The following is an 8317-nucleotide window of genomic DNA, read 5'->3' on the forward strand; positions in this document are numbered from 1 at the left end:
ACTCCTGACCCCAAAAGGAATAAGCCATAAAGAATAAGATTGGAGGGCCTGCTGATAGGGTCATTGAACACATCACAGGCCAAAGCTGAGTTCCTGATTGGTTGACGCGATACGTTTTCTTGGCCAAAGTTCAGATTTTTAACTCTGTACGTGCTGTGAAGCCCAAATCACGCCGCAACACTTAAACTGTACGGGTGCCTGACTGCTGCGCTTCTCCCTATGCTCAAATCCCATGGGATCAGTACATTGACACATGGACGGGGGAGGTGGTAATTGAACCTGCAATCTTCCAATGAGAGGTGGACTGCCCTACCTTTGCACGACCGCCGCTCTGGAATGGTGTTTTATGTTTTTGTGTACAGCACCTTGAGGTGTTTTTTTTCTTTTTCTTCTTTTTTTAGCATGAAAGGTGCTGTAGAAATTAAATTTATTTGAATTGGAATTTAACGTGGAGCATTTTTGATATCAAAAAGAAAATAATTTGTAATTTATTTCTAAAAAGGGAAATCATTGAAATAATCAAGATGTCTGTCCTGGAAGTATCCAGGCCCCAAATCAAGGTCTAGTTCTTGGCATAAAATGCACAGAATGTCCGAATTCCTTCATTACTCTCTACATAGAGCACTATAAAGTATATTCACCATTTTGTAGTGCTGTCTGAATCTACAATTCCAAAATCAAATGCACTTGAAATTTCCCAGAAGTCTTTGCGAAAAACTAGAATGCATCGATGATCACTACATTAGTAAATTTTGACCATAATGCATTGCAGTCGAACAATTTTTTGCAAAAAAAAAAAACATATTTAAATGTAATTTTATACTAAACCATCCACATTTTCATCATCAGAACACAGTGAGGTCATGAATAGACGTGGAATGTTCGTAAAATCGTTGACGTCATATCTGGTGTTTAGAAAAGCGAAAGAAAATTAGTGAGCATGGTGTCTGAATTGCTTTTAAATTCCAGGGCACTAGATAGCTAGATAGTCCTCCACTACATAGTTTTTTAGTAGTTAGGGATCAGAATGGCAATTCGGACATAGGGTCAGTTTTTAGTCCACAAAACCTTATAACCAAACTGCAATTGAGGCACAAAATTTGTAACGAAGAGGCTGAGGCGTTGAGATCCATATGCAACAGATTTTAATGGCAGAAAATCCGACAAGGGCAAAAGCAAGGCGAGGTCAAAGATCCAGGCAAAAGGTCAGACAAGGAGCGAGGAAGGAAGTCAGGAGACAGGCAGAGGCCAAAACACAAGACAAATGGAATAGACTGCTCAGAGTTGTATCAAAGGCAATTACAATACTTCTCAATGAGCTGAGTCCAGGAAGTGACCAAATCCACATAGATAATGAGCATGGTGAGAACCAGCTGGTGATGATGGTGGGAAGGAGACAGGTGAGGAGATGGCTGGTTAATGCTCAGGTGAGGGGTCCCTCTGGTGGTTGGAGGTGGAACTGGATGATGGATCCCTGACAAAATTTATGTAAAAAATAAATAAATCTAAACAACTACTAAGAGAAAATATAATGATAGTGTTAAAATCTGTCCTCCTATCCAATGACGCCCATCCTCAACAGTCACATCAAGTGTTCAATATTTCTTCTACTACAGGATCCTCTCACAGTCAGACCAGCTACTTTCAATGACACGTCTACGTAAACGCACATATACCTGCGTTTTTGGGCCTCCATGTCCAAAACGTACATTCCCATGTCCCTAGACAAGTTTTAAGTCAGTTCTCTATCTCTACGTACAGATTGGGCGTTAACTGATCGCACGCTGGAAGCTCAACCGGTTGAACTTTAGACTGCTAAAATACAAAACAGGTGAACTTTGACCAACTTGGACTCGGATTTGGTAGTGATGTGTGGATGGCGTCCTTTTCAAAACACGGAACTTGATCATGGGGGAGAAATGAATTATGTTGGTTTGTGCCCACAAAGTCTTTTGTAGAATAGAATAGAGCTGTGAGCGAAAAAGCCTGGAGAAAGATCCACCAGATTTTTGTACCAAACCTCTTCCAACCATATGTGGTGGAAAAACACTAGAAAACAATAGAAAAACAAAAGAAGAAGACAAAGAATTCCGGTGAACGTCCATATAGCATTAAGCGAGTTTTTGAACACAGAAAAAGTACGAAGTTATTTGGCATGTTGTATTATATAAAATCTTCTTTGCTAAAATATGTCAAACGTTGGCAATGTTAAGGTTTTAATTCTTGACAGCTCTGAAGAGAAATACTGAAGGGGTTATGGAGCTTCCTTCACATAAGGCTGTTTTAGTTTAAAGTAGACTAGAACTAATAACTTTAATATCAAGAGACACAATAAAAACATTTGTTTCTGCAAGTTTTAATCAGGTTAATGGTGCCGGGATTCCTTAAAGTCACAATGAACCCACTAATAGTGTGTGCAGAATCAGCATTCTGAAAAAAGTCATTGATGCCCTCATCTCTGCTCTCTTACCTCATACTAACACACTAATCCACAGCGACACATTTCCAATGCAGTCTTCCTGAGGTCATGCCTCTTTAATTATCCAAACAGGTCAGAGGTCACAGACACTTATCATGTGTCAAGGGGCCAAAGGGCAGCCAGAAGGGTCACAGAGGTCGAGGCTGAGCTAAGTAAAAGGAGAGTACGGCGTTTACAAACCAGAAGAGATCAGAGTTGGCTGAGATGGTTTATTCTCTACAGTTAACCCACTGGAGGCCATAAATGATTTAAGACTGATTGTTTAGCAGAAACAACTGAACAGAAAAAGATTCCCAGACATTTTTGAAAGATCATATGACTTTTTTTTAATACCGTCAGATAAAAATGCATCAGGGTATGTATTTAAAGGTAAATACACTGTGTGTTGGGGATTACAAATGTAAAATCAATGGTATGGAAATTACAGAATGGAGCGCTGCTGGAACAAAGGAAAGACATTGCAGCCCTTGTATGATTTTGCTATTGCAGCAGACGACTAGTCAATCTGCACCTGCAAGTAGTGCTCTAGTAAGAGTGGAAGATTTCAGTAAGCAAGTAAACCGAAATACACATTCTTCACTGATCCTGCGGTAGTGAACGCATCTGAATGATGGAAGATTCCTCACACAAAAATAGACGCAGTCCACTCTTTTCATTTACTCTCATTTGTATGGAGAGAAAATAGACTCACTCCAATTTGTGGGTGCGTGATTCTTGATTTGTAACTCATATAATATGTTTTGTGCATAAGTACAAAAATTAAAATATTTAAAAAAATACAATTTACACATGAACAAATCACATTTATAATAGTTAGAAACTAATTCCACATGCAAATCTTGAAAATTATGCACCAATCACCTCTTACGCACACACAAATCCTCAGTTACGCACAAATCTGTGGTCAGACTCTTTTCACGTCTCACTGATTCGTCCGTGAGTGCTGTGTTTAAGTACTACTAGAATGCTTGGTCATCAGAGTTTTCTTATCAGCCGTTTTAAACTTGGATTGTGAATTTTATCTGGTGAAACTTGACATTTTCCCACTTTCTGAAACAGATATTCCCAATAATTTATATAAAAAACTATAAATACGCTTTTTTGAAACACTGATCCCTATTAAAAACACATATTTCCCGGAACCGAACGAAACCTGCAGCAGAACACAGTGGTAGCGCCGCGAGGTAATTCTAAACATTCACACGGCAGAGGGGCTTGATCAGCCCTTGATGCTATACGATCTGCGGGAGTTTAGAAGGGTCCGGCACCGCCTGCTATGTCTGTGACTGTGACCAGCGGTCGGGGGAGAGCTCTGTTTCTTGACTGAAGATGTGACAACCATTAAGATCCAACAGCTACTGTAGGAACAGAGATGGATACCAACTCTAAAAAAGACAATGAGATTGATAATCTCCAGAAACAAGTGGAGGTCCTGGAGCAACACGTCCTGGCAATCACCGGACTAAAGATCAAACCCTGCTCGTATACACTTGCAGTGACAACAGGGATGAGCTGAAGAGGAGATCAGCAGAGCAACAGGTGGAGCTTTCTTTAAATCCAGAGGGATTTCTCTGGATATAATCAACATCCAGACCTGCCGACCCCTTCCCAAGAAATCACAAAGGCAACTGAGATCTTCATTGGACTTGAGGTGAGAAGCCAAACTACAAAGAAGGGCATCCAAACCAAACAAATCATCTTCAAAAGTCAACTGTGATTGTGACTTCAAACAGAGAGTTCTGGAGTGTGAACATCTTGACCTTCATTTATTCCGTTATGCTGATAACAGATTACAAGAGGACACAACCCTTCAAATAACATGGACTGCAAATACCACAGCATAAAAAGAGTGAAAAACTCTGTTATCCCCGAAGGAAGCCTGTCAAGTATTCACTTTAACAGAGAAGAATATGTGGAAATATTGGACAATCTATAGAAAATAGATGGGATACCCCTCCAAACTGTTGGGATCCCTCTCTCTGTTCTTGTACTTTGGTTTTAAGATAGCTGACAAGTTGAGTTTTTGATGGTTTCCTGCTCCCTCAGCTGCTGTGTGATCATATGGATCTGTCGAGAGCTTTTGTGTCCGTTGACAGCCAATACCACTTCTGTGATAATGTGCAGTATGCCTTTACATCATAGTCCTGAGGAGTACAAATGCCAAAATCAAACAAAAGGAATAGTGCGTCCTGCACGACCACAATGACTGCATCACTCTCACACAAACGTGTTGTGAGACATTCAAATCCATCATTTGCATGAGCTAATTATTTGTTTTACTACAGGTCAAAGGTCAGAGTTTCCACTCAATAGTCATCACTTTAGGAGACACTGATTTGCCCATGTGAGGTCATGTGACCTCTCTGACCTTACCCGCTGTTTAAGGCTCTAATAAGCTATTAAACCTGTCCTCGCTAGAATCACCCATTTTGCTAATCTACAGCCTGACTGTAAAACCACGTGGTGAAGTCACAACCCAGCTAACAACATTATCTGTTTATCAACTCTTAACAATGTTTTAAAACCTAAAAAGTTTGTTTTCTTCAACCCTTTTTGATGGACACCAAAGTACAAGAACAAGTGCTATCTTTCATTGCTTCATGACAATTTTGCTCTATAAATCCATTTTCAACACCCACTTAATCCATTTCAGGGTCACGGTCTCCATTATGGTTATTATTATTAAAAGATTTTTCCGTACTGGGGGCTGTTTCTGTATTACAGCCGCTACTACTGTGTTTCTGTGTCTCTGTGACTGAGCTTGAAGGCTCACTGTTTAGGAGACCTTTTTTCTTTTTTTTTAATGTCTCGATGAGACCCAAGTCGGCAGTCTCTGCACCCTGCAGTGGCTCTCTCTGTGAGTGAAAACCGCCGATCTGTCCAGACTGTATCCCACCTTCGGCCCAAACTATCCAGATGTGCTCTGCAGACCTGCGGCTCAAAAGGGTTGAGGAGAAAGATGAAAGTTAAAAACACTCGCTTTGGACTAGTATTCTACACACTGATTGAGTCACTGAAAATGTCACGTGGCGCAGAGAACTGTCAAACTTCATGTAGTTACATTTTGGCCGTGTCGCCCCATTCGTGCCTTGTTGCTCAAATCGCGCTGCTGGCAGACTTTCGTGCCTCGCCGGTTGATCATATAGCTCTGCAGGGCCTCAATTGACCTGAGAGTGCACCTGTATTACTGATTACTTTGGAGCTTGCTGCCTCTGCCGCGCAAATCGCGTTCATTGCGAATGCACCTTTACTGGGCAGAGGCCCCGGAGAAGACCCAGGACACGCTGGAGAGATACGTCTCTCGGCTGGTCTAGAAACGCCTCAGGATTCCTCCAGAAGAGCTGGAGTAAGTGACCGGGGAGAGGGAAGTCTGGGAATCTCTGCTTAGACTGCTGCCCCAAACAAACCGGTCCCAGATGAGTAGAAGAAGAAGGATGGGTGGATGTTGGGAGGGAGGGATGGATGGATGGATAGTCTAGTTCAGGGGTAGCCAATTAAAATTTCAATGGGTCCAGTTATAAAAATAGCCTTCATACAAAGGTCCACTCGGTATATTTTGGGTTCATTTCAGTAATATTTACTTTTATGTTCACATTAAGACACTTTTACAACAGCAAAAAGTTACAACTTCAGGCATTATAGCAAACTGACATATGTTTTAACAATAATATTAATAATAATAATAATAAACAAAGTGTTTTTCGTCCTAAAATAATGCAAACAAAGTTTCAAGCTTTTACCGTCTCGGTTTTAAGGTCACAGTTCAGATCACTTTATGGATCAGTAAAAAGTAAAAAAAAAAAAAACAAGATAAAAGCTAAATAAATTTTTAGAAATGCTTCAAATCATATATTCAATAAGCATATAAAGTACTTCACACACACAATATTTATATATGCCACATCAAAACATTTGGTCATTGAGGCCTATTTAACAAAACATCTTTCAACTTAAAAATAAAATAAAATGCTAAAATGTGTAGATTCTGATTAAATTTACATGTCTTGAGACCAAATCTACAAAAACTGAAAGAAAAGAATGATTCCACTGGAATTATGTTCATTTCATAAACGGTTAATTTTCATAAATGGTTAAACAAGCAAAAGCATACAAAGGCTAATAATGTCTGTCATAGAAAAGAGCACAAGGTGTGTAGTGAGGGGTTTCTTAGCTTTTAAATGTGTATAATAATTTTACAAATAAAGCTAAATACTTCACAGCTTATGTCTATCGCTTGTTATTCTGGTAACTCCTACAATAAATGAGTGATTTCTGTATTTCAAAGTGCATTATCCCTTTAAGTACCCAACCAAAATAAAACAAAATAAAATAAAAAGTTTATTTTGTCGCACATTGCTTTTGGGGTAATAATACACCAATCAATGTTTATATTAATATGTGCAGGGAGTTAATTAATCAAGGTCATCACAGTATGTGAGGGGAAAAAAACTAGCATAATGAGACCTTGAACATTTGATAGGGCAATGTTGTTTCCCTGAGGGCAGGAGGTCAAACATCTCTGTGGAAGATGGTCTGGTCTGAGGGAGCATTAATGATCTGAAAACCTGCTGTTAAAAGTCTAGATTTGTAAATGTCCTCCAGGACTGGTAGGTCACGGTCTATTGTTCTGTGAGTAAATCACTCTGTTTGAAGTTCCCTTTTGCAGTGAAATTACAAAACCACACAGTGACAGAACCCATTAAAACACTTTCAATAGCACATCAAAAAAGAGAGTTTTGAGGAACTTTCCATAGTTTTTCTAAAAAGTAGTGATGCATTTTTGGTATTACTTAAGAATAAAACCCCATATTATACCTAAGAATCATTAATGATAATAAAGATTATAATTTTTACTACATCTAAAACTAATTATAAGTTCAAATGGAACATAAGTATTCAGAACACAAAAGTTGAATTCTTCTTTCTATCTCTGCTCTGTAATAGGATTCCTCAATTGGACTGATCAGACAGTCGTCTGGATATTTGACATCCGGATTGTTTGGGTGATTAGCCTGTTCACACACATATTAAAGATAGGACACAACCATTCATGCTCACTGGTTCAAGTTGGAATTTGCAAAGGAATCGCAAGTCAGAGAGTTTTAAGTTTTTCCTACACTTTACAGCACAGGTGACAAAGTCAAGGCTGATGTTATCTTGCACTTATTTCTAACTCGTATAATTTTGACAAAATATATTTTTATGGAGAGTAAAATATTGAAAGTTATTTAAGGTTTAAATCTATTTATTCTGGAATAATATTCCAGCATTTTCACTATTCATAACGGTTTTAAAGTTTTAAAAATGGCCATTCTGCTAGCTTTTTGGACTATTTTGGAGTTTAGCTGATATTTCAGCTACATGCTAGCTGTTTTTGGCTAATATAGGCCTTTTTTCAGTTTTTTAAGCTATTCTGAAGTTTATGTATAATTTTCAGCTAAATGCTAGCTGTTTTGGCTAACCTAAGTTTTTTTGTTTTTGTTTTTTAGACTGATTTGGCCTTTAGCTAATACTTTAGCTATCAGTTTCAGCATCTTCAGCTATCAGCACTAGCATCTTCAGTGGCCAAATTCAGCTTACAGCATTCACAATAACATTACAGCAGGTAATGCTATATATCTAGTTCATAATCATGTTAAAAAGTTACAGTTTTAAAGTTTTAAAAATGTAGTTTTAGTGTTTTCAATAGATGTTTATCCTGTTCAGCCCGTGACCTAAGGTATGTTTTGGATTTTAGTCTCCTGTACGATTGAGTTTGACACCCCTGCTTTACAGGATCCAGAAAGTTAAAGGAAGAACTGTAAATTATTGAAAGGATCCTTGGATGAGATTTTCCTT

This window comes from Oryzias melastigma, unplaced genomic scaffold (genome assembly GCF_002922805.2).
Source record: "Oryzias melastigma strain HK-1 unplaced genomic scaffold, ASM292280v2 sc00267, whole genome shotgun sequence".
Taxonomy (NCBI): domain Eukaryota; kingdom Metazoa; phylum Chordata; class Actinopteri; order Beloniformes; family Adrianichthyidae; genus Oryzias; species Oryzias melastigma.